The sequence below is a fragment of the Acomys russatus genome, chromosome 10, assembly GCF_903995435.1.
Source record: "Acomys russatus chromosome 10, mAcoRus1.1, whole genome shotgun sequence".
Lineage (NCBI taxonomy): Eukaryota > Metazoa > Chordata > Mammalia > Rodentia > Muridae > Acomys > Acomys russatus.
The window spans coordinates 68,697,468-68,724,035 of record NC_067146.1 but is presented as its reverse complement, the minus strand read 5'-3'; positions in this window follow the sequence as shown (position 1 = coordinate 68,724,035).

Sequence of the window (26,568 nt, the reverse complement as noted above, 5' to 3'; positions counted from 1 at the left end):
AACATCATGTAGGGTCAGTTTGACCCACTGGGAAGTGTCATGTAGGGTCAGTTTGACCCATTAGGAAGACAGATCGGGGCAAGGAGCTGAGGAACTTTCCTAGAAAAACTAGAACATACTACAAATGTTTCTGACTTGCATTGTAGCTCTTACACTCTGAGGCAAAAGTGAGGAAATACCCAAAAGAAAAAAACAAGGTTCCGACTCAATGGCAGAACACTTTCTTGGCATGCACAAGGCTTTGGGTTTAATTGGCAGCACTGCAAATAACAACAGCATATTTTTAGAAAGAAAGACCCAGATGGGAGGACTGGAAAGACAACTTAGTTGGTAAAGGTCCTCCAGACAAGTATGAGGACCCAAGTCATGTCTGGCACCCATATAAAAAGCCAGTATGAGAGTTACGTGTCTGTAATCCCAGGGCTAGAGAGGTAAAGACCAGGAGGAGCCTGGGGACTTGATGGCCAGTGAGTCGTGGCAAACTGTGAGCTCACGGTTAGGCAGGTAAAGCTGGTCTCAGGAAGTAAAATGGAAGACGATAGAGAAAGATAACTTTGACCCTCTCGTGTGCTTGTGTCTCCTCACAACTAGCATATACGTCCACATATACCCTCCCACACACATGAACACACGCATCCAAAATGACAAGATAAAGTTTGCTTCCTGGACAAATCTAAGCAGTAGGGGAAACAATGGGCTATGTATTGATGTACAGTTTCACACAGCGCGGACACAGCACATCTACAGAGACCTTGTTTCTCTGCTGTGATGGAATTGCTTCTCTGGCTTTAAGGCTTAAAAGTTAGCTCTACCGCTGGGCCACTTCGTTTCATCCTTGTTAACGTACAGTTTCCATTTACAAAGCACTTAATGAGCAGAGCATCTCTTCTTCATCCTGTAGTACATTCAGTTCTTTCAACTAATGGATGAATTTCTCCTCCCCTTCCAAGGATTCACTTATAAGATGCATTTGAGGTCCCTTTTTTTGTATGCAAACAGCCAAAGCGTGCAATTAGGCCTTGCATATTTCTTCAGAACAAGGGGCCAGAACAGACACAGGTCAGGACTGTGTTCAGGGGTCCATTAAGCCAGTACAGGAGATTCCTTAAGTGAAGTTTTTTAACAGCTGCTTCGGCACACAAAGAAAACCAGCACGGCGACACCTCCCTGAAGCCTCTTTATCTCTGGGATTGAAATTTCAATATCAGAACTGATATTAAAATTATGCCGCTCAATATAGATCGCTGCCCTTCTTTCTTCTCCTTCCTGGTCTAGTCCTCAGGGCCCACAGTATCATATGAAAGCTGCCTTTTTGCAGCGTATATAATATTGATGATGTGTCCTTAGCGACATGTAAACAATTTTTAAAAAGTCTGATCATGAATGAACCTAAGCAGGCCAGTCTCCAAGGTCTGGGGACATGACCCCGGCTCTATGGAAATCTAAATGCAGAGCAATTGGATTCAAGAGACTTTGCATCTCTGTGGGTCTCACTTAGTGAGGTTTATTGTAGTTGTTGGGAAAAAAGGGAGTGGATGGGTGAAGTTCAGGCTAAATATCTTCCAGGAGCTGTGAGATCACAGACGTGCATGCATCACATGTGTCTCCTTTCTATTGTTTTTGTTTGTTTGTTTGTTTTCATTCTACTGTTGTTGAGTAAAATATTGGGGATGGGAAAGCCACAGTCTCTTACAAGATTTTCTTCGTAAGGATGGCCATCTTCCTTGGTGAGCCATTCTGTCCTTCAGACCAGTCGGTTCTGGGAGAACAGCTCCCCCACTGTGACTTAGAACTCGGTAACTCTCATGATCTGCATGTGACACCCTGGCTGCCTTGGCCCTTGCTTACATCCCAGCACCACTCACACTCATGTTACCCAATGAGTATGGAAACTAGTTCCTGGTTCTGGCTCCTTAACATTAAGTTAAGCATGGCCTCAGAATATGGGCCTTGACTTCCCTCTAATTTTCAGTTCTACTAGACATCAAGGCCAGGTAGTTTTGTTTCCAACATTAAACCTGAATCGTGCACCCTTTGCATTGCCTCCCCTTCCCATAGCATCGCGTTACCTCAGTTACATGACTGTAGCATCCAAATGGCTCTCATGTTGCTATTCCTTTCTTCACTGGCTCTACTGTCCACTCATTCCTTCTTAAAACACAAACATCTCTGTCTTCTCTTGACCAGGACCAACAAGTCATTCTTCAGTGATATGTACCTGAGGGGAGGACCAGGGAATCGGAAATAATAAAGATGATAGGAAAATTGGAGTCAGGAAATCTTGCATAAGCTACAACTTAGGCCAAGCAAGTTCACTAAGAAGTTCAGTACCTTATATACGGTTTGCAGGGGAAACGGGACAGGGCCAGCAGAAAGCTATCCTACAGTGGGACGAAGTCAGCAGGAAGCTAACCATGTAATGGTCCCTAAACGGAACATGGGGTATCTCAGGTGTGCCACAGGCCAAGTGCCCAGTGGCCTAGGATTGCTAACCACAGCCCTTCAAGAGAAGCAAAAGTCAGGTTCCCAGGTTCCAGAACCCAAGGCCACCCAGGCCCTTATTAGCCTAGCCAAGAATGTTCCCGGCTTTAGACAAGGAACTTAGTTTCTTCTCGATACATCAGGACTTCAGTCAGGTAAAGTCCAAGACATTCTTCTTCTTCCCTTTTGCCCCTGAATGGCAAATATCTATACAACACATGTATGTGTGCAGACACAGACCCACTCCTCCGCATCCTTTCCTACCTTCCTGCTTTGGTCCATCACTGCAGGGATGGTTATCACCATGCCCTGTATCCCTGATTGGAGTTCCTCTGCTAGGAATCCCTCCACTGGCCCCTTCACGCTACTGATGCAGGTCCAGTTCCCACGGTCTTCAAGTCCAGGCCTACTGTTGCTAACTGTGGATTGGAATGTGTGTTTTGACCTACCCTCCTAAAGTTTCAGTTGCCTTTTTGTCATGGCATATCGCAGTATGCTTCTTGTCAATATTTACATGTCTGTTTCACTCTCCTGGCAGACAATCATATCTGTGGAACTGTGCTATAACTTTTTCATTTCTGTTATCCCATATGGTACCCAGTACAGAGCTTGGCATTGAGACAGGGCTTGCAAATGTATTTGAATATTCACGATTAACTTCTATTATAATGCCAACAACATTCTCCCTCCCCCACCCCCTCTCTTTCTCTCCCTACACACTCACATGAACCTGACACAAAACAAAATATTTTTTTATTTAAGAGCTTTGGTAAGCACTTACATGGACGTTTCATCTGATGATGCAGACAAGGCCCTTGCTTTCCCCCCAAGGAATTCCAGCAGATGAACACCACTGTGGATCCAACAGTAATGAACATGTGCCTTGAAAATCCTCAGAAAAGCTGTTGGCCCATTTTCCTTGGGTGCCACTGATCCTGTCCTGGGGAAAAAGCAGTTGACCCAGGAGTCTATAAGAGCTTTCCTCCCAAAGACACACACACACAGCCCTCAGTCAGTCACATGAGGCTCCTTAATTTGCATTAAACTCAGTGGTGCTATGGCCCATTTATGCAATGGGCCCCAAATTGGCCATTTTTTTTCCCTAACCTCACACCCAATGGTGGCCTTGGGGCTAACATGTTCTACTGCATACGCACAAGAGTTGCAGGAGGGGAGGAGGTTCTAGGCCAGCTGTTCCATTGCACTCTGTTGTCATCCATGTCATCCAATAGCTCATGGTTACAGGCCCTTTACTCAGAACACAGCCTCACCTTCCCATGTAGTCTGGGCCCGCCAGTCTGTGTCCAGACTAGGTAAGGACGAACATCTGTCTTTATTTTCCTCAGTAGAGCAAAACCACTCTTCGATCTAGACAGTCCATAAAGCTCGACTCTGACACACTGCAGAAATGCAATTAAAGGCCTAAAATTTTACATTAAAATCTGAGCAGAATCAATATTGAAATTTTTTTTAAAGGATACTGGAAAGCTGGTAATGGGAATTTTAAATTCTTAAACAAGCAGCAAAATTCTTTTTTTGTGTGTGTTATCTCAAAAGGTTCCTTCCTGAAACACAGTGTCTGGAAGGCCGGATAGACCTAACCCTTTGACTGGCAAGAGCTGTTCAGAGAATGTCTAATCAATGCCCCTTACTTTAGGTAAGCAGCTAAGTTAAGCACCATCCAGGGCGCTTTGATGTCTCTCTTCTCCGTGGACTCGTCTGCTGATGGGAGCACAGAAAACACCTCCCTGGCATTAGCTCTCAGATTTCCTTTGATTGGCAAAACATTTAGAAAGGGCTGCACAGATTCCTCATCCAACAGCAGAGCCCAGACCTGAGAAGTGGGATAGGAAATCATTCTTTCATTCTCTACAGAGCCCACTGCTTCCTAGTGACAACAGTCCTAATAAAGCCATATTTAAGCAGCATCTTCCTCATTCCTTATTTTTGTTTATAGAAAGACTGGATTGATTGATTGATTGATTGATTGATTGGCTGGCTGACCTACTAGTCGATTCTTACACGTGTCTGCCATATCAGGGTCCTGAATACTAGAAATCCATTTAGGTCCGTGCAGACCTACAGCCGCATTCATATAGAAGCTGTTGTCACGCAGCCAAAGCAGTGGAAACGGTGGCAAAAGAGGACAACATTGGCTCCCGTGGTTCCACAGCTTCTTTGTCCCCATCTGTTGGCATTGGAAGACACAAGCTCTGCAAGTGATGTTCCCTCTCCTTGAGCAGCAGCACTGTGACCCTTGGTCCTTCTCTTTTATCTGAGCCGACATGATGAAACCTTCCGGAGCAAGCACTGCTCAGTGCAACACTGATTCTCTCATCAAGGCCATTGCCGCCATGGTCTAACCCAGACATGAAATGAAAAGGGGAGAAAGTGTGTAAGCAGCGGCAGTACAGCACGTGGTTCGTGTACACAAGGCCCTGGGCTTCATCTCTAATGCCAAAAAGGGAAAGAGGGGAGGAGAGGGAGACGGGGAGGAGAGACCTCAGCAACAAGCAGTAGGAATGCGGGCTAGGGCATAGTTCAGTGGTAGGGCACTTGCCTAGAAAGGGTTAACCGTTTCATTCTGCCCTATTCGTAGCACTGAACAATTAAGTAAGTGAATAAATGAATAGTCCGAGGGATAAGTGGGACATGGCTCAGAGGTGATCTGTCTGGCCAAGGCCTTCTTGAAAACAAATTATCATCGTTGGAGCTCCTGAGCTTCTGGTGGTTATAGCAAAATGTCACCAGATACAAAAATAGACTGTGGTTCCGGGGAAACTGATTCCTGCTCGGACTTGGGTTGCCAGCCTGTTAGTCTGTTTGTATAAAGATGGAAGGGGTGCAAGGGAAGGGCCTTTCTGTTCTCTTCTCCTTCCTTTCAGGTCAGTCAGCCTTTTTTTTTTTTTTTTCCTACAAGGAAATGCTGCAGATTCATAATGCTCCCCACCAAGCTTACAGGAGCTCAAGGGTGCTTCCGCAAAGTCACTTCCATGGGCCCCACCTCTGAATAAGGGGAGACTGTAGTGATAGCCATCAAGTAAGGAAGAAAACGTATCTTGCTTATTTTTTTATGTAAATTCGAAGGATAGAGTCTCATACAAATAATGGAGCCAAGTCTCATCAATTTTCTGATTTCAAGAACTGGATTACCTGTTCCCAATGGCTTAAAATCTCCCAGAAAACCATCAGGCTGCCCTGCCACTGTCCCACAATGTGTGTAGGCTACTGCCCCCACCTCAAACAGGGGTATTCCCCCTGCCCCAGAGATTTCTAGAAGGCACTTACCTCATCAACACATTAGGAGTACATTAAGGCTTGTTGAATATCCACCCTGATCCCCAGTCTTCCTGCAGCCCCGCCTGAGACTAGGATTCATCGGCTCTGACTTCATTCTGCTTGGAAACTAGCAAATGGTGAAACTGACCAAGAAACTTGTCATCAGGCAGGGCCTTTGCGAAATGGCAGTCTAATTAGCCATTTCATATTTTGTTATTTCTTTTGCGATTCACGTTAAAAATATGTTCCATGAATGGCCGCCTGCTGGGAGCAAGGAGCCCCTGTCACTCAACAGTCATTCAGTGAACTAATAAATATCTGCGCCAGTTGTCTCGCCTCCTACCTCAGTTCCCTCTTTCCCAGACCCCTGCATCACTCTCCATGCTCAGCAACTGCATGAAGATTACCAAAGGAGGAAGGGAGCCTCGCCCACCCGGTAGTCTCTACTCTGCAAGTTTCCTTCAGAGGCCCGTTCTGCCTCCCGTCTATGAGGTCACCCAAAGAGGGTGTGGAAGGCTATCTTCAAGCGCGGGTTATCATAGCAGCCAATCCCCTGAGAGAATTTGAGCACTGAAGACTCCTAAGGGGAAAATGTCATTTTATCCACTAAGCTACATCAGCTGGAGCTGGGAGGCACCCAGCTCACATCTGTGGAACAGCTTGGACCAGGACCCTGTGTTCTGTCAGCGTTTAGGTGGGGCCCACTCTGCGGTCCTTGCCAAAATTTCAGCCGGGTCCTCCCTGCTCCCCACCCTGGCCCACGTTCAGCATCTTTTCTGAGCATCTCAGGAAAGAAACAGTAACCTCCCCTAAGAGGCTCACCCATCCTCCTCTGCCTTAGGAAAACAGGCGGGAATCATCAAAACATGACAGCGGAAGATGCTGTTCAGCTCTGTAGTCATCATTCTCACGAGGTGGCCTTCGTGTCACGAGGATTGTTAGAGGGAGACTGAGCGGCAAAGACCAAGTGGCCCGTTCCTCCCCACAATAAAGTTGCGTTTTCATTTAGGATGAAGGGTTGAAACCCAGCCTATAACTGCAAATTTCAAAGACAGAAGAGAATTCCATGGCGACATTAGGCTCACCTCCATCAGTCTGCGTTTGGGGGCTAGAGTGCTGCTTTCCCTAGAACTTGCTGAGAAATTTTGTTAGAAGGGTCCATTTCTTTTTGTATAGTGCTTGTCACATGCGTTCCTAGGGGAGGGTCTTAGTGGTCTGAACTGATAAAGTCAGTCTCTTCAGTCCAACAGGAATAGATAAACAGCAATGAAGATGCCATTGCAAAACCACAGCTCGTGTGACAGTAAGTGGTCAGAAAGGGCGAAAACGGGAGCAAGCAGTTATGCTATCTTCTTGTGGCTCTCTTGTTTTTAATCAATAGTGGGTTGAATCTACAAAACAATAATCACTTTAAAACCCTTTATTTCAGTAATGAAGGGTTGGGCAAACAGGCTTCTTAAACACCAGTGGGGCTGCCCATACTTGGTCCAGGAACAGGATTTTCTCGCAGCAGTATGAGCCCGCACAGAACCTGCATGACTGGCCGGCTTCCGACGTGGGCCTGGAGAATGGTATCCTTCTACGTTCCTGGTTCACGAGGAATGTAAGAAAAATCCACATATTTGTTTAAGTTCTTTCCCTCACACTTAAAATATTAGCTAAAGAAACCAAATTTACTTTAGAGCAATTTGTGCAGGTCCTTGAGCAAACCCAGGGAAGCAGTGATGGCGGCTAAGCCCTTGATGGTTGGGGTGTCGTTTTCTAACCTGGCTCGTGCTGGACAGAGACGCTGCACAAGCCTTTCCACAGCCTAGGGCGTGGGCAGCAAGCGCTCTGCTCAGATCTGCATGCCTCCGGCCCCTACGTTACTATCTTTAAATTGTGATTTTTTTACCTAAACCAGACCAAACAAAATGTTACAGAAATACAGTGCTTAGTTTTAGAAGTGATTACCTTTATGAATATACAGTACATAAGTCTCCAAACACCTTTAAAATTACAATGGTGATATATATTTATTAATACTAAAATGCATCCCAGTAAAAAATAGTTTCAACTGCGTCATATAAATCAGGGCCTCAGTTTTCCCACCAGAATCCAATTTAGTCTAAATCATTTTTCAGACAGCTCCAAGTATATGCATATATAAAGTAAATATACAAATCAAACACTAATGATAAGTTTCAATTTAATTTTATAAAGTTATTTGCTATACATTTGCAAATTTGCGTTCTAATAAGAGGCATGCAGTTTACTTTTAAATGAAGAATTATGTCATGGCTTAAGATTTGGTACTGTATCTTCAAAGTTCTTCAGAACTGATCAATATTTTTTATACATAGCAATGCTAAAAATGCCTCTTTACATAAATATGCAGTATAAAATGGCAGAAGTATGTTTAGGGTCATTTCAGAAATAGCTGGAAATTCTGTCCTAATCCCAAATGAAAATTCATTTAAAAACTTTGTCTTGATGACACTCAAATCAATAGCTCAAAAAGCAATTTTAAAAACCAAACATTCTAACAGGCTACAGTCAATCTGTAAACATCCTAATGTGGTTCTTCCACCCTGAGTATTGACGATAGAAAATACTACCCACCTTTCTCCTCGTAAGTAAACTATTGCATTTCTTTATGAGCAGAACCCTTTGTGTACGCAGTAACTCCCTGCAGCTCATAACATGAAATAGCCTTACTTCTGACCCAAGGTATTTTATACAATGTTCCCTAGCATTGCGCAGTGTGACAGCAGGGTCAGTGTGCATGCTGTGTGTTGATAGCTGGTTTCTCGTCAAGTCATGTGATGCACATACACTGCTAGAAATTCCTCAGATTCACTAGTTGATTTCATATGAATTTTAGTATTTTATGCCTTTAGAAACCTTATTGTTGCCAAAATTTTTGCAACACCCACATTCTATTACATGGCCCATGGGGTCACACCACCCTCCATATTTTAAGAATCTGTGGTGTGAACACATACTTTGGCTTTTAAAAATACACATATTTGTGGTTTTTTTTTTTTTTTTTAAACAGGAAAAATGTTTGGGCAGGCATATGTAAGAAAGGTAAGTGACTATTCCTGTGTTTTGGGGCAGAATTATCAGGGATATTTAACTTACTCTTTATAATCTTTATAATCTTCTGCATCGTGTGACTTAAATTTTAATTTGGAACACCCATTACCTTACATTGAAAAGAAATATGTTTGGACTGGAGAGATGGCTCAATGTTTTAGAGCACTGGTTGCTGTTCCAGAGGTCCTGAGTTCAATCCCAGCACCCACATGGTGGCTCTGCTGTAAATGACAAAGATGTGTTCACGTGCAGATCATTAGAAAAGCACCAATGGGCCACATCAAAGATATTCTAAAAATGTCAACCCAAATAGTTTCAGGAAATAGTACAGAAATACTTTACTAACTAGACCCTCACAAATTTATGGGTGTTGGTAATTGTGATAGATTTATTAAGCATTGAGCAAACTGAATTTCAAGGTGAATGTTTTGTTTAGTGAGAACCACAAGACTGAGCCTCCCAGAGACACAGAGCACTTTCTTACTCTCTGTGGAGAACCCGCTCCACGCCCAGCCAGGCATGCCACACGTGTTTAGTAGGAGCTTTCCTTGATAATTACTATTGAATGGCTACAGAGTATGAGGCTCACACGCTTCTCACTAAGGGAAGTTATCAATGCTCTTGCAGCCAAGTGGCCTTGGCAGTCACCTTAGGAAACGTGTTCCCTTCATTCTTAAAACTGTTATAACTGCGCCCTTCTCAGGCTTTGAGCTATGCTTTTCCCTTCCCTTGATTAGTCTGCAAGAGTAGCATATTATATAATTTCAGCTTTAATTAACCAAGTTTAAACAGGCACGGGAATGTTAGATGAACAAAAATCAAAGATATGTCACCGAGACACTGGGGTTCGTTCTACATGCTTTGCTTTTTGATTCGATGATTTGAATGCATTGGTGGTTTGTTTTCATGCAATCGATTCCAACATGAAATGTCATTCTCCCATACTCGTATCCTGCCTTTTCATGGCAGCATCTAGACAAGCATAGTTTGCTGCTGTCATTGAGTGACTTTCTATTTACAGAGGTGTTAATTGTGCAAAGAAAGAGCCTTGGGGTGCCCTGGAGAGTCAGGTGTTGTTCACGGGTCCCCATCAGCCCACAGTGGTGAGTTTCAACATCAGGGAACAAGTATATGGCTACAGGTTTCTTCTTGAAACGTTTCCATTTTCCCAAGGTGAAGGGGTATTGTCGCACAGAGTAAGGCAAGTGTCACACACTTGACATCCTTCACAAATCATCTCTGAACAGCAGGGAACAACCAAGCAGTCTCTTCCAGCTGCCACCAATTAGGAGTCAGAAGGTGACTTCCACACATAGCCGTCATCTTTGAAGTCCCTGTGAATGAGATGGTAGAGGAGAAGAGCATGCCAACGCTCCACCGTGCTTACGATATGACACCACACAAACATGCAAAGCAATGGGCCACATTGTGACGTTGTGCATGTGTGTGGTGGACTTTGTGCCTTCTTTCCCCTTGCTGCTGCTTGGAGTCCTTTCCCCATGGTGTACACACACACACACACACACACACACACACACACACACACACACATGCACATACACCTCTACATGAAGCATTATGGTCAATAGGAATTCATCAAAGCAGAATGACAAGAGGACAGTCCTCAAACTTGACTCATTCTTGAGAGTGGATTACAATTGTGCACTAGGAAGCTCCAGACTCAGACCTCAGAGCCCGTGCATGGGGCTTTTCCCCTGTGGCCTGTGAAGTCGGGACCCCATCAGCAGTGATTGACAGAGCCCTCACTGGCTACTCCTGCTAGGTATTGAAGCAGATCCTGCCATGATTCCAGATTGAAGTGCAGCATTGGGCAGGGATGCCCTTCCGGAAACGAAGTTGATAAAGCATTTAAAGGGAACCTGATTCCCTCAAGCCTGCATCCTATTTTCACTTTTGCTGTTAACTAGTGCCTTTCAAACCAGTAGCTAAATGTTGGAGGATGATTAACTCAGAAATTTTGAGAATTGGAAATTCATCTGTTTTCATTTTGTTTAAAATATAGACATTTTCCCTCCTTTATTCTTTCCTCTCATTTATTTGTTATATTTTGGTAAAATAGAGCACTAACTATAATCTTCCCGAAAATATTTCACTAGATCCAGAACCTCTTTTCTGCATAAGATTTTTTTGGCTTGAGTCAGGAGAAAGGATGGGACTCTGGCATAAGAGCATTGCTTCCCAGATGCAGCCTGCCAGCCTGTCAGGGAGCGTGCTTGGTTCCCTGTCAGGAGAGGTTACCCAGACTCTCCTTCTCCACAGCTCTCCCTCCCAGTCCCCATGCACGTGTTGGGGATGCCCCCCCCCCATTATTTAAAATTCTTCACTGCCTTTACTTCCTCTGAAACAGAGCAGCTCTTTCATTAGGAATACTTATGGGATATAATGTATTTGTGGGGTTTGCCAAGGCAGTTGTCTGAATGCAAGTGCACACTCAGAGGCTTTATCAGCAGCACTCACTAATGGAAAGTACCAATCAAGACTTTTCTACAGCAATAAAATTTTATATTTTAACCACTAGATTCCAATTAAATGTATTCAATATAGCAACCTTTGATTAAGCAAATTTAAAAAGAGAGATTATGTATATACACCCCCGTGGAAAACAAGGCAGGTTAGGTATGCAGACACTTGTATATTCTTAATAGAAGTCTTTACCTGAAGATAAAACCCAATAAATTGTGGCTCGTAATATGGCTTGGACTGTGTTGATTTACCTGTATTACAAAGTCAGCAGAAATCAGCCTTCCCAGGTACACACCACACTTATATATTCTGTGCATATAAAATGCATATAAAGATCCTTTTTTTTCCTTTTTATAAAGAATTACTGAATTTCATTAGGGCATGTTTTGCTCTAAAAAAAAAAAAAAAAGTTCTTTGTGGACCATAGAACACACTGATTGCAAATAAATAAGGGACAGCCTGTGCCCCTGCCTCTAAAGGGAAGGAAACCCTTAGTGTGGAAAAAGCACCATAAATACAAGACCATATCTTAATATACAGTTAGCAAGATCTTTAAAAACTTCTCCCTGTTTTCCCTAGTATATAAATATTTTCCTAAACGACTAAAAAAAAAGATGTTATTTAATTGGGTCTGTTAGAAGAGTTCTGGGAATAGATGAATGAACATCATTTGGGACTTTTTTGTTTTTTAAAAAATGTCATTTTCCTCATTTGAGGATTTAAACACAACATCTTTGCACATTTCCAATAAAAATTTCACAAACGTTTCATATGTGGGATCTATGCCCCCTCCCCCACCATGTTTAAGTTTTAGGATTAGTTGCAGCCTTAGAAAAATATTTAAATTCTCTATTCTGTGACAAGGCATAATGATTTGAGGCCGAGCGTCTTAGGGAAATTTAAGAAGCCTCTTGACAAGTGAGAGGTCTCCCAGACACCCGCTGCTGTCATAGTTTTCCAAACCCACACATGCTCTGGACCCACATCTGACAAGAAGCGAAGGACAGGGCTTTTGTCCCTGACCTTTGCTGTGTTTAGGTAACAATTGTGCTTACTGCGCAGTCTCTGTGAGTGCTTAAGTGTCCCTACCGGGCACAATTAAGGCTACTTAGAGTGGATGTTATGAACTCAGAAATGCCTATTATTTCTGTCTCTTGTACTGGTCGTGTTCATCAACCACCTTTGGGGATTGAAAAAAGCCATGGCAGCCTTTTTCTTTCTTTCTTTCTTTTCTTTTTTTTTTTTTTTTTTTTTTCTTTCTTTTTTTTTTTTTTTTTTTTTTTTTTTTTTGTCTTTGCTTTAAAGTAATGTCACTATGTAAAAAATCTTGAGCAAAGTCCTGTAGTGACCTTTCTTTTGCCGAAAACCCATACTGCATTTAAAGGTGTTCTTTGCAGACACTGTATGCGTATGCTTAAAGAGGAGCCATGAGAGGTAGGTAACATTACTTACACCCCTTAATCTCAAAATTCAGGAGATTTTTTTTTTTTTAAAAAAGAAGAATTGTTTCTTGCCTTTCAGACCTTAACTTTGCAGATGGAAGAGGTCACTTTTGAAAGGGTTTGTTTTGTGAGAGACAGTGGCAGATCTTTCCAGAAGTTGGGAGGGGGAGCCAGGACCAAGGGGGCTGTGCCCCAGGCAACTGTTGAAGCTAACTGTGCAGTCCATTCAGGTGTCAATCTACTTTTCCAATCCTGGCACGTGGGAGAAGGGAAGGCTCAGGGAAGGCTAGTAAGACACAGAATGTTCAGATATCACATCTTGGGCCCTTTATCTCCCAGCCACCAGACTGTCCCATGCTGAGAAAAGTGTGTGAACTAGTTATTTGCTGAGTCTGACTGCAAGTGCAATCACCATCACCTGAGCGGTTAGGTTAAAGAGGCAGCCTGCCTAAGTATCCCAGAGTAAGGAAATCACAGGCCTGAGGGTCCCTACTTGAGTCACCTTCTGGGCACCTACCTCATAGTGTCGTTTTCTTAGCTCGGGCGCCCTCTGGTGGTGCTATGGGGGAAACTCATCCCTCTAAGGTGCAGGTGGACGTGCTGTGCTGAGTGGCTTTGACCCTGGAGGAAGCAAGGTTGGCTGCCACTGACTGGGTTCTGTCCTGAAACGTGGTTCAAGACCGCAAAGCCTTGGACTACAATCTTCTCAATAGTCTTCTCAGGCAACATCTCCAAGGTCAAAGTGAACATGGTAGGTCCCTGCCTTCTAGCACCATTCCCACGCCCTCCCCCACCCACTCCCACCACATGCTTTATCTGCTGTTTATATTAACCCGTGGTACATCTTTTGATGTATCAAATTGATAAGCTAAAGTCCCCTTACCCCATCAGACACAAAAGAGGTTACTTAAGAAGCTGTTTGCAGGTGACATTGAAGTCACTGTCCTCTGGCATTCAGTAACAGAGATTATGCATGTGAGTGGGCCGTTCAAAGCAGGCTTGAGACTGAGAGAGAGAGAGAGAGAGAGAGAGAGAGAGAGAGAGAGAGACAGACAGACAGACAGAGAGACAGAGACAGAGAGAGAGACAGAGAGAGAGACAGAGAGAGAGACAGAGAGAGAGACAGAGAGAGAGACAGAGAGAGAGAGAGTTCACATGTGGGTAGTAGCTCTGCCTCCCATCTTCTTTCCTGATACCGCCCAGTGAAGTTCAGGCCCGCTTATCCAGTGTAGGCGGAAGGCAAGTCCATCCTTTCTACAGCTCTCATTACACATCATCTTACAAAATTCACGTGGCCCAAATCATGAAAAGCATTATGGGGGATTCAGAGCACCAGAAGTCTTCACCCATCCCTTCCAATAGTTAATAAGGACTTTTTGATTGTCTGGTGGAGGTGGGCTCGGCGTATTCCTGGGATGCTACTAAGGGCAGAGAGCCTGGATTAGTTCTTTCTCTGGGCTTCCGTCACCCCTGCTGAGTTAGAGACAAGGAGTTAGGTACTGGACAAGAGAAGCAGCGGTTGGAATGGCTTCGTGTGTGTGTGTGTGTGTGTGTGTGTGTGTGTGTGTGTGTGTGTGTGTGTGTGTGTGTGTACACAGAGAGCACCATAGGGCAGCACTGCTGTTTTCAAACCAGGATGAGAAGCCACCTATAATTGATGTTTTGTTGTGGGTACTGGTGGCAAGCTTGGAGTTATACAAAGATACAGTAAGAGGGAGGGACCGTGAGAGGCAGCAGGCTGCAATCTGCCCAGAGGGCCTTTAGTCTGTCATCACTGGAGGTATAATGCTTATTTACCCCATGGTCAAACTTCCTGAGTCATCCACCCCCACAGTGCGTTTTCTTTGCACTTACTGCCTCTGGTACATGGCAAAGGGGTGACGCTCGCTGATAATGGACCAGAGCTGTAGAATGTTGGCCACAGCAAAAGCAAGCCAGACTGGAGGTGGGGGCGGGGAGCCTCCTTTTGTGAGTAGCAAAGGTCCTAGGCCAACCTGGGGAGTCAAGTCAAAGACCTCATCCCCATCTCCAGCATCTCCTCCTTGTGGCCAGGGCTTACTGCGCCAAGGACAGCAATAAGACAGAGCATTTGGTTTGCAATCAGCATTAGTCTGCAAATGGATTATTGTACCTACTGCTGACTTCCATGTGAATCAGATCAGATTCTCCATGGATAATTTTTTTTTGACATCCACACCTTTTTGAGCTCAGTCACGACTCTTTCCTGGCTTCTCCTCAGCCCTTTTGGAAATGACTTTCTCTTCATTCCAGTCTTCATGATTTTGAAGGAGGCTTCTCACATGGCCGTTCCTCCCGCCCCAATGTGTCACACTACGTGGGAGATGTGCGGTTTCTGGTGATCCTGTGTCAGTGTCAGTGGTGTGGACCTCGTTTCTAAGTCAGCTCATCCCCTGGAGTGTACATTTGTACAGATGGCAAACACCATGAACATGAAAAGCCACCGAAAGAACTGAGCATCCGCTTTCCCTTGCTTCTAACCTGTTTCCGGTTCAGAAAGCTCTTGCTGAATTAACGATACGTGATCCTCCTCGGGACCTATTCCAGGAACTGTTCTCAGCAGAATCTGTGCCAAGAATCCCAGAGGCGCCAAGCCAGCCCTGCTCCCCTCTGCAGGTGGCTGGCATCTAAGGTTTGAAGGTTGGCTATAGAGTATTGTCACCCTACTCCTCGCTGGACTCCTGGGCTGGGTTCAGTGTTCACGAACCCCATCCAGAGGCAGATGGCCCTCTCAGCACTGTCTCTGCCCTCTGCTTTCTCCTTCATATGCCAAGGGCTGCCTTCCCTCTTTGTCCACCTTAAAAGCATCAGGGGCCAAATCTCTGTCTTTGGAAGGCAGGTTGGCACCCCACTGTCATTTCCAACAGCACAGATGAACCAGGAAGGACTATGATGAAGGGTAGATTTTTAAGTGTTCTCAGCACCAAGAGAGAAGAGCTATGTGAGACGATAGGTGTATTGATAAGCCTAATTGAGTGCTTCCATGACTTGTACAAGTGTGAGCACATGACAATATATCCCATAAATATATGTTATATAACTTGCCAATTAAAGCTAAGTTAACAATTTTTATGTGTGATTCCTGGACAGCTTTCCTTGCCTCTCCCAGCCCATCTTCTCATGCCTTCTGTGTGTTTGTTGACAGAAGATTATCCCCACCACACTACTATAACGTAGCATATTCTATAAGATATTTCAAACACAAAATTAATATAACAAATGTGTCCACCATTCAAACAGAGCAAGTTCTTGATGCATTGCTTTCACTACCTCTTCTGAAAAGAAACTAGCTACAACAAAAGCAGCATCTCTTGGTGGTCCAGCCCTCAGCAAAGGCCCTGCGGCTTGTGTGCTTGCCGGATCTCCTTGAGCCATATTTGACCATATTTGACCACCATCTCCTCAGGAAAGCTTTCGCTCTCTCGTTCATCTCAGAAGCCCTAGCACTTCTTAGTAAGGCCGGCACCCAAAGCAATTGAGTAAATATTCTTTGAACAAGTACATGGATGAGAAAATTCATACCCAGTAGGCCTGCCACCCACTCTCCACTACCATAGAGTACAAACTGTTCTGATTGACATAGTATGTTCTTAGAGGCATTTGATTCTAACACATTAGCTCTATTCCCCAGAGCACTTCCTTAGGCCAGCAATTCTCTACTTTGGCTGCACATTAGAATTAACACTGGAGGCAATTCCACCCTGAGACAGTCTAAGGTAAAGGACATTGGGACTGTACACCCTTGGTTCCTAGGTAGCTTTAGTGTCAGCAATGCCACCGTTCAGCACCAGCCACTGATGTGCACCAACTATATACTACTTACGAACAGAATCAACTTTACTTTTACCATATGCAGAATATTTTATTACCTCTATTTTACACCTTAAAAAGTGATAACCAAAGTGATTAAGTTGTTTTTGGGGAACCAAAAACCAAAGAGCTAGCTTAGTGCTAGAAGGAAGGATTTCCTACCCACCCCTGTGGGTCCCAGGGATTTAAAACCTGGTCCTCCTGCTTGCTTGCTTATTGCTCACATTAACTGAGCCATCTTCTTCACCTCCAGTGCAAACCTTCTTAAACCACCCGCTCTCCCCTGAAGGAACACCCTCATCACCCAGTGTTCTGAAGATAAAATCGCGTTGTCTGCAGATGTCCCCTGAGCCCTCTTCTTCCCCCACCATGACTCTGGTCCCATCCCCAAGTCTGACTTGTACAAAGCCTGAGGTGAAAAGAAACTCAGACCCTCCTAAAGAAAACACAGCACTGGGAACCGGCCTCCAGTTTTCATGTCTCCATCATGGCCTCCCAGGTGCTGAGAGTCCAGGTGTCCACCACCTCCCACAGCTGAAGCACCCGGAGGCTAACCCATGCTCTTCCACCCCCATTTTCTGACTCCTTTTGTTGAACCCCACAAAGAGTTCCTTGTTGAGTGGCTGCTGGAGCCCCAGAGTGGAGGGTAGTTCTTGCCTTTGCTCTCTCCCACACCTCTCAGAGCTACAGAAATCACTGTTATGTTACTAGTGGTTTTATATCTTCCTCCTTTGCAGCCTCCATGATAACTGCTTTTCCATTGTTATTGTCCACCTTTTACTGGATCCCATGCTCTCTCTCTCTCTCTCTCTCTCTCTCTCTCTCTCTTACACACACACACACCACAGAGAGAGAGAGAGAGAGAGAGAGAGAGAGAGAGAGAGAGAGAGAGAGAGAGAGAGAGAATGCTTAAAACTTCCCCACCCAAAATAAAAAGAATTACATTCAGAAACATGAAGTCTTATCCAGGAGGCCAAGTGACTACTTCTGGATTCTTAAGAAAGCTCTCTGGCCCGGTCTTCTCATGAGGGCAAAACCCCTGAATGGAGCAGTTAGAAGTTACCTATATGGAAAGTAGCAGTTACCTATCCAGGAAGGAGCAATTACCTATACAGAAAGTTTTAGAAATTTGAGTCAAAAATCCTGGGGGGCGGGGGAGCCCTGAGCCAAGTTGTTGAATAACCCCACTGCCTCTTGTCTAAAAGGCATTTGGGGCGGTCCTGTGTCTGGACCACTAATGCATGCTTGGTAGAAGATGTACCATGAGTTCATTCATGTGTGGACCACAGTAGACCTCGTCCTATCCTGATGGGGTTAATGAATCCAGCACAGGCATCCTAGACACTGGGCTCTTTGAGGCAAGTGATGACTTGGTGTAAGAAACACTGACTTCATTACATCTGTGCATGTGTCCAAGTTGACTTTGCCACCTTAACACAGCCTTGCGCTTCCTGTGAAAGGAGTACCAGCTTCTCAGTTGAGGGGTTTCCTACATCACACTCCTGTGAAGGATTTTGATTGTTAGGTGGGTCCAAACCATGGTGGTGTAAAGCGGAGCTCCTGACTCCTGGAAGACGCTGTGTCTGTAGAGGCAGATGAACTGATTAGAACTGCAGCACTGTGGAGGGGTTGGAATGTTGCAGGTCCAGAGGCTCGTTACCTTATCTTGGGTAGTCCTAGCCCTCCAGAGCAGCCATCCCTTGCCCACCTCTGTGTCAGAACTAACATCTTGTGAATAAAAGATAGAAACCTCTTAGAATCTATTAGCTTAGCAGACCCCTCACTTCCACCCACCCAAAAGCTAAGAATATCATCCAATGGCAGCATGGGCCTACAGAAAAGCTCCCCCATCTTGCCTTTATGATTTACCCACCAATTTATTTTAAATTTATCTTGATTGATGACTTTCCTTGTTCAGAAAAACACAACTCCCATGAAACCAATTACATTGGAACATGGCACTTGGAACAATCTAAATTTGTGTTCTGAGGCCATGGTCACTCAAAATGGCTCCATAATAAAATATCTCTTATTCCCTTGAAGGTGAGGGCTGTGGTTGTGTGTGTGTGTGTGTGTGTGTGTGTGTGTGTGTGTGTGTGTGTGTGTGTGTACAATGGGTAGCACCATGCCCTGGCCAGGGGCTCCTGGGCTGTATAAACAAGCTAGACAACCATGATCCTGCAAGCAAGCCAGCAAATAGCATCCTGGGTGGTTCCTGCTTTGACTTCCCCCAGTGATGGAGTGGGACTTGGAAGCATCAACCAAATAAACCCTTTTCTGGTAAGATGCTTTTGCTCCGGGTGTTTTATCACAGCGACTGACAGGAAACTAGGGCAGTTTGCATGCATTTTCAATAAGGTCTTGCTCTATAGATCAGGCCGGCCTGGAGTTGCTATGTAGCTCAAGCTAGCTTCAGCTCACGACTCCCCTGTCACAGTCTTCCAAGTGCTGTGCTTGTAGGTGTGCACCACCGTGCCTGGCCTCAACAGAACTTGGGATTACACCCACAGTTAGGTGTTGATTGTGTTGTATGTGAACAAAGGCAGACATTTCCTACTCCTCAGATACTATTTCTGCCATATTAAAAGCCACATTTGCAATTAGGGCCCCATTGATGGCTTCTAAACAATGGCTGTAGTTAAAAATGGTATTCATCACTTCTAGATTATAGCATCTAAAAGTGTAGCGGGGGAGGGTGGAGGGGGGGAAGAGGGGGTTGAATCGCCAGCTCCCTCTCTTTCCCCTGATGCGAAAGTAGAAGCCAAGTGTTAGGAGGGCAGAGGCATAGCAGGAAACAGTATAGGTGGCTGGGGCACCTACCATGTAAAGAAGAGGTATCTGAGGGGCTATGGGTAAAAATCATTCCAAGTCTCTGAGGTCTTGATAACATTTGGTGGCTGTGATCTGGCTTATCCAACATAATCACTTTAGTTCCTCGTGTGTCTTTCTGTTATCAATGTGACCAGGGGTCCCAGGGAGTTGTGGCTGGTCATCTCTTAATCTCACTAGAGAGGTAGATCCAATAAGAGGCCAGCCAAGGAGTGTCACAAGGAAAAGCACTGGACCCAGGGGTGGTGCTTCATGCCTAGCATGTCCTTGGACAGTGTCACATGAGGATTAGGAGTTCAAAGTTATCTCCAACTACACTGAAAGCTGTCTGTGTCTCCAGAGAACAAACGAACTGAAAAAAAAAAAAAAAAAAAAAAAGTGGAGGGGGAATTGTCTAAACAGCCAACAGGAATGCCTCTGCATGACTTTTGGAGGCCAAACTGCTTTTATTCACTCACTCACAACATTTATTGAGCTTTGAGCATAAGGCGAACACAGACTTATTGGCACTAGAGATGTGAGGGCACGTTGAGAGAAGAGGTCCATGGTCATATGGAGGTGATGCTCTAGCGAGTTAACCAAGGAGCAGCGTGAACAAATAAGATAAGTTCAGAGAGTGGTTAAGTGCTGCAAAGAAAGTCCCCAGGGCCACGTGGGAGGGAGAGAGTGGGCAGTCAGGAAAGGTCTCTGGGAGTGAGAGATACACGGAGCCGGAATAACAGGAACCAGCCTTGGCAAGATCTGGAACAGAGCCAGAAGGAACAGCGGCTGAAAAGAGAGGAAGTGGCGGAAGTCTGAGGTGGAAACTTCGTGTTTTCTCCCGAACAGAACGAAGAGAACATAGGCTAGCCAGAGCAAAGGGAGCAAGGCATAGAGAGAAACTAAGCCAGAACCCCAGGGAGGCGAGCCATTCAGGACCCAGGTGGCCACTGATGGGTGATTAGATTGGATTATACAAGCAAAGGGAGCCAGTCCATGCTCTCAGTGAGGGAAGTCATAAGGTTTGATTGATGGCAACAGGAGGAGCTGGAAATTATAGCAGCCAGCACCTGAGTGAGAAAAGAGGGGAGTGACAGGGGCGTGGCCTGAACAGAATTTTCGTGGGAAGGAGGGTCCAGGAGGGGAAGCAAGCTAACTCGAAGGGTCCACAGCAGTTGTGCCCTTTGCTACAGTGGCAGTATCAGTTCCTGGTTGGATTTTTATCAACTTGACACAAACCAAGACATACCTGGCAACAGGGAATCTCCACAGAAGAAATGCCTCCATTAAATTGACCTGTGCGCATACCTGTGGGGGCCTTTCCTTGATTAGCAATTGATGTGGGAAGGCCCAGCCCAGTGTGAGTAGTACCACCCCTGGGCAGGCTGTCCTTGGTTGTAATGGAAGTTTTGATTTCTCTCTAAACTCAGTTATGTTATCTAAATATGTTTTTGTTTTAATCTCAAGTGTGGGATTTTTAGTTTGGGCTTTAGTTTATCCACAGCTGATAACTGTCTCGAGCGGGGAGTGGTCTTTGCCAACTAGGCCTGCCTCGGGCCACATGGAGAGGGGCGTGGTCTAGGACTCTGAGGAAGATAAATAGGTGAGCCCAGAGATGGATGGTGTGGTGTGTGGTGGTGGCATGAGACCTGTAGCAGTTTGAATGGTGCGACAGACAGAGAGAAACGTTGCTATGCAGCGGCTCGGAGGAAACTGCTTACTGTGTTTCCAGTTGACACAGATTGGTATTGCCCCCAAATAACCCAACTGACCCTATGCAGCTATGAGAAGTAAAGGGGTCTGTGGCCCCCTCTTCCTACTAACCTTCTTTCTCATATCCAGGGTTAAGGGGTTGGTGGAAGAGACGTAGAGGCTTCAATACGCCAAAATAAAACAGAGCGCAAACCGAGTATCAACACTTGCTGGTGAAACTGAAAGGTGGCTGAGAAAGCCACAGGCAGCAAGGTAAGCAGCACTGTTCTGTGGTCTCTGCATTAGTTCCCACCTGCAGGCTCCTGCTTTGAGTTCCTGCCCTGACTTCCCTCATTGATGAACTGTGTCCTTCTTCCCCAAGTCACTGTGGGTCAGGATGTTTATCACAGCACTAAGAAGCTAGCTAAAACAATCAAGAGTCCCACGTTTGACAATTTACCATATATATCAAAATGATGAAAAGAAGAGGGTTCAAAGGCACAAAATAATGTTAAAAGGCTTTCAAAGGCATCAGGGTAGAGAAATACTCACTGTCCTGACTTAGTCATGGCATACTATAAACATACATGCATCTGGAGCCAATTGTACTTCACCATGTACATGTGTGAGCTCAGGTGCACTTACTATGTTTTAACTCAAAATTTAAAAGTAGATGCAGAATTCCAAAGAGAGACTATGGGAGAGAAACAGGTGGAGTCGCAGGGCAAGGTTAGATCCAGAGTTATAAATTTGAGTCGCATCCTTTTACAGATGTTATTTAAAGCCACCGAACTGGGTGAGCTCACTCGGGGAGAGAGTGTAAATACAGACTAGGTCCCAGGACGGGGGCGCTTTGGATCCAGCATCGATCCGGAGGTCAAGAGGAAGAACCATTCTTCCAGAATATGGAGACCTTTTCCGCTCCAAAGGGCTCCTTGTGTTTAAAACGTTTACCCAAGGACATAAAGATTTCCCACATATCTTAGCAATAAATGCTGCGGCACGGTCTCCTGTGAGTTTTAAGTCATACGTGTCACTATGGGGAAGTGACGGCAGGAGGATGGAAAATGCATGTGGCTGAGGGTCAGGAGACCCTGGAAGCTTTCAGACACTCCGTCTGCCACTCACTGGTGCTACGAGCAGCGTAAGTCACAGTCGAGGAGAAGCCCATTTTCTCCCCGGTACCTCGGACGCCATGATGCCTCCACTTGGGCTACCATCACGATTAATTAGGGCATGGGGTGGATATGCACTGGACACCCACCGGTGTTCATTAGAAGCCATTCACCACTGAGCCACGTAAGAGCGAACCAAAGTAAGCACTGGGGTATTAAGAATAAAGAGACAGTGATGGCTAAAGCCGTGACAAACAACAGCATGAAGACTGGAGGAGTCCAAATAAAGTCTGCAGGTAAACGACCAGCACTGTGTCAAGGTTAATCCACCGCCCCCCCCCCCTTTTCCTAAATTCATCTGGACAAATGTAAGAGAGTCTTCAAAAACTTCACGTGAGAGCGGGCCAGGCGAAGGAAGAGTGGCAGGGAATTCTGTATTTGCACAACAAAACGCGAAAGAAAAACCAATGTCTCCATCCCGTTTGCTGCATTTAAAGTGTCTGCCAGTCACCAGTTGCACGGGTGCTGCTCACTTGGATAACTTCCATCATAGTAAATAGTAAATGAAGAAATCATCGGTCTGCCCTCCCACGCTTGACCAGCATTGCCTCTTTGGTGTTCTTCTGTCCCTCAGCATGGGATATGGCTAAAGCAAATGACAGGTCTCTAAAACACCATTTCTCAGTTCCCTACCACGCCTGCATCTGACCTGTGCCAGCACTCTCAGCCCCAATATGGACACAGAAAATGCATGTCCCCCCGCCCCCCACAGACTGTCTGCTAGTCAGCTTGCCAGCACACTGGGTCTTAAGGTTGGATAGTAGAGGGGACCAATGGGAATTTTTGTTTTTAACATGAGTTGCATCTGGCTTTCTGCTGAGGTTTTACTCATGACACCCAATTTTCAAAAGAGAAGAAACTTCGTTCAGATGACACAGGGACTTGGAAAGCACAGCTGACTGTGCACCGCCCCTCTTCGTATCTGAGTGGGCAGGCATCTGCCTTCCCAGAGCTCAAAGACAAAGCTTGATTATTAACCCATCTGTTTCTGCCAAGTCTGTTGATGTTAATACGTGCTCTTTTCCCTTCTGCTACTGATAGGGAGAAACCAAAGGCTCTTCCATTGCAGAGAGAAAGAATTTGCCTAAATAAAATTAAAAGTTTCTTTCCTGCCAGATTAACCTGAAATATTGACCAGAGTCAGTTTTTCTTTATACATTGATAGCTATTAAGTATATCTGAACACACTCCCTTCCCCCTCCTCTCTCTCTCCCTCTCTCCCTCCCTCTCTCTCTCTCTCTCTCTCTCTCTCTCTCTCTCTCTCTCTCTCTCTCTCGCTCTCTCATCCTCAGCTTCGCCAGTGCTGGGATTACAGCTGTGCCTCACCAAGCCTGCATGTATATTTGAAGTTCTGATCACTGACTAGTTGATTACTTATTTTCACTACATAAAGTATAAATGGGCTAGGATTCTTGTTTAAATTTGAAGTTGTGTTTGAAAACCAGACTTTTTAAAAGCTTTTTTTAAAAATTTGGTTTGTCTATTTTTATTTTATGTGCATTGGTGTTTTGCCTCCATGTATGTCTGTGTGAGGGCATCAGGTCCTCTGGAACTGGAGTTATAGACAGTGGTGAGCTGTCATGTGGGTGCTGGAGGCTGAATCAGGGTCCTCTGGAAGAGCAGCCAGTGCTCTTAACCACTGAGCCATCTCTCAAGCTCCCCAAAACCAGAAATGTTAATAGGCATAAATATGTATACACAGTTCTCAGAATTTTCTTTTATGGTTTAATACATTGCTGTATGAAAAGTCCATTACTTAATGATTAGACATGCTCAGTGAAACTAATTTGCTAAGAATGAATTATCTGTGTCCAAGCAGATATGAGATTTTTTTTTTATACTACAAGTTAAAAGTCTTTAAAATTTGACAGACAGACTTCCTGGAGAACTTGAGGCAAAGTGATTGCTATGCCACAGATCCAAATATCTGAGATTCCATCAAGGAAAGTAAAGTGCAGGCAGCCAAGGACAGTCAGCCCTACCCATTGAGATCATGACTAGGGTATACATATTCTTAATGTTTTATAGTAAAATGATAATATGCCTTAGATCCAAAACATCCCCAAAGGCCTCATATGCCTAAAAGTCAAGTTCTGAGGCTTTAGGTGGGATCTAAGGAGGTAGGGTCCATGGTAAAAAGGAGTTATGAAACATGGGACTGGCCTTGGAAGGGATGTTGAGACCCCTGGCTTCTTTTTTGTTTAGATGACTACACCTTCTTTGCCACACACTGCCACTGTCATGATGTCCTGTGCTGCCATAGGCTCAAATAGTGGCCTCTGCAAGTGTCAGCCTTTCAAAACATTCACCCTTTTAAAATTGATTCTTAGGTGTTTTATCACAGCAGTGGGTCCCTGAGCAGCACAAGTAGTCTTAATCTGAATGTGTAAGTGTAGAATTATTATTGTTTGAATTACAGGCATGTTCTCTGTGTCTATGATCATCAGGAACAGCATGGTCAGTGACTGATACTCATCTCTGCCTTGAGCTAAGCAGCAAACAGCAATCCCCTTAAAGGCCTTAGTCTCCTAATGCTATGTTTTCAATATGATGAATTCAATACAAAGAACGAAGGAAAAGTGCCAGGATATGACATGATCGGGCTTAATCAATACTAATTGAAAGTGTTGGTAAGTCTCAGAACAGAAACTATGGCTCACTTAATCAACAACTAAGCTGTACAAAAAGAGATGCTTTCTACTAACAACTTAAAAACCGATTATCAGAAACCATAGAACACACACACACACTCACAATACACTGACACATACATTCATACTCCCTTTCACACACTCACAATACACTCACACACACATCCATACACTCACACACACACACATTCATACACACACACACACACACACACACACACACACACACTCTACTATTCATGGCAGAACAAGATGGCATTGTGCTTATCAGCTGGGCCTTTGCATTCTAGGTACAGATACATCTGGATCCTAATTCTTGTCTGGAATTTAGTAGCCAGTTCTTGGGAACTGGATTTTATAACAACCCTTAGCGTTGTAAAACAATTCTTCTGTCTTTTCCAAGGTTAAAAGAAGACACATTTCTCTTTGTTACAGTGTTTGAGTTCATTTTAACAGCCTGTCACCTTCCCCTCCTCCACCATGGCTACAATCCTTTCCACCACCCCTTACAAATGATTAAGTAGCATTTGTTAAACACCCAACGACCATGGAGTTGCCTATTATTTTATGTATCTTGAGATTAACTGTCTCTTCCTGAGACAAATGCAAACATTCATTGCATTCCAGAGGAGAGACAGAAAAATGGCCAGAGAGACTCCAAGACTCAGTTAGGATTGCTGCAGACCTGGGAGGAGGGAAGTCCTCCCACACTCTCTCCTACTAAAGTGTCATTCAAAGAAGACCCCAGGAGCTATCAGGGCCGTGAATGGCTTTCCTAGGAGACTTGGATGACAGGCTGATGACAGAGCGAGGCTCAGAGTTCTAACAGTGTAAATGTTCTGTCCGGGATGTGACTTAAGCACGCTGAGCAGAGACACCCTCCTCCCCTGTACAAGTGTGAGTTCCAGTTTGGGAGCTTGAAAACTACTTGGTGTTTTAGATACCATTGTTCTTGAAGGGCTGGCTGCTCTAAGTTTTCCACACAGCACCAAAGGCTGTGCAGGCCAGTTCTCTCCCAGGACCCTAGTAAATACAAAAGGGATCACACATAGTTGTTTGGAACACAGAGGGCCTGAATCCAGCTGCGGTCATCCTGGATGCTCCAAGTCAGCATCACAGCCAAGAGAGGTGGGACACTGCTGGCAGGTAAATAGCCAGGTCAGGGTAAGGAGTGCCCAGAAAACAGCAGGTAGCAAATAAGACAACTTTTAGGTGAAGAAAGTGCAAGGTCTCCCGGAGGTCTTAGCTGTGGGGCCTTTAGGGTTTCAAAGGGTCACAGATGCTACACCCAGACCTTTGATATTGCCCTTCTTCCAGGCTGGACGGGTGCTGCTTGAGGACTCACCAGGCCCCTTCCTGGCCTTGAGTCTGTGCTCTGGGCTCCCATATCAAGGAGGCCTATGCTAGCTTATCTGTCTGAACCTTTTACCCTCTCACCTTCTCATGCTCCTGCAGTTTTCTTCATAGCTCTAAGACCGGTGTGTGCACTAAATATCTCATTGTAAACAAGAACAACAAAAACCCTCCAGCAAAACTGGGTATGTGTTCTCATTTGTCTCTACCATGGAACATGGTTATTATTTGTACTTCATCCCGTGTGTGTGTGTGTGTGTGTGTGTGTGTGTGTGTGTGTGTGTGTGTGTTTGTGTG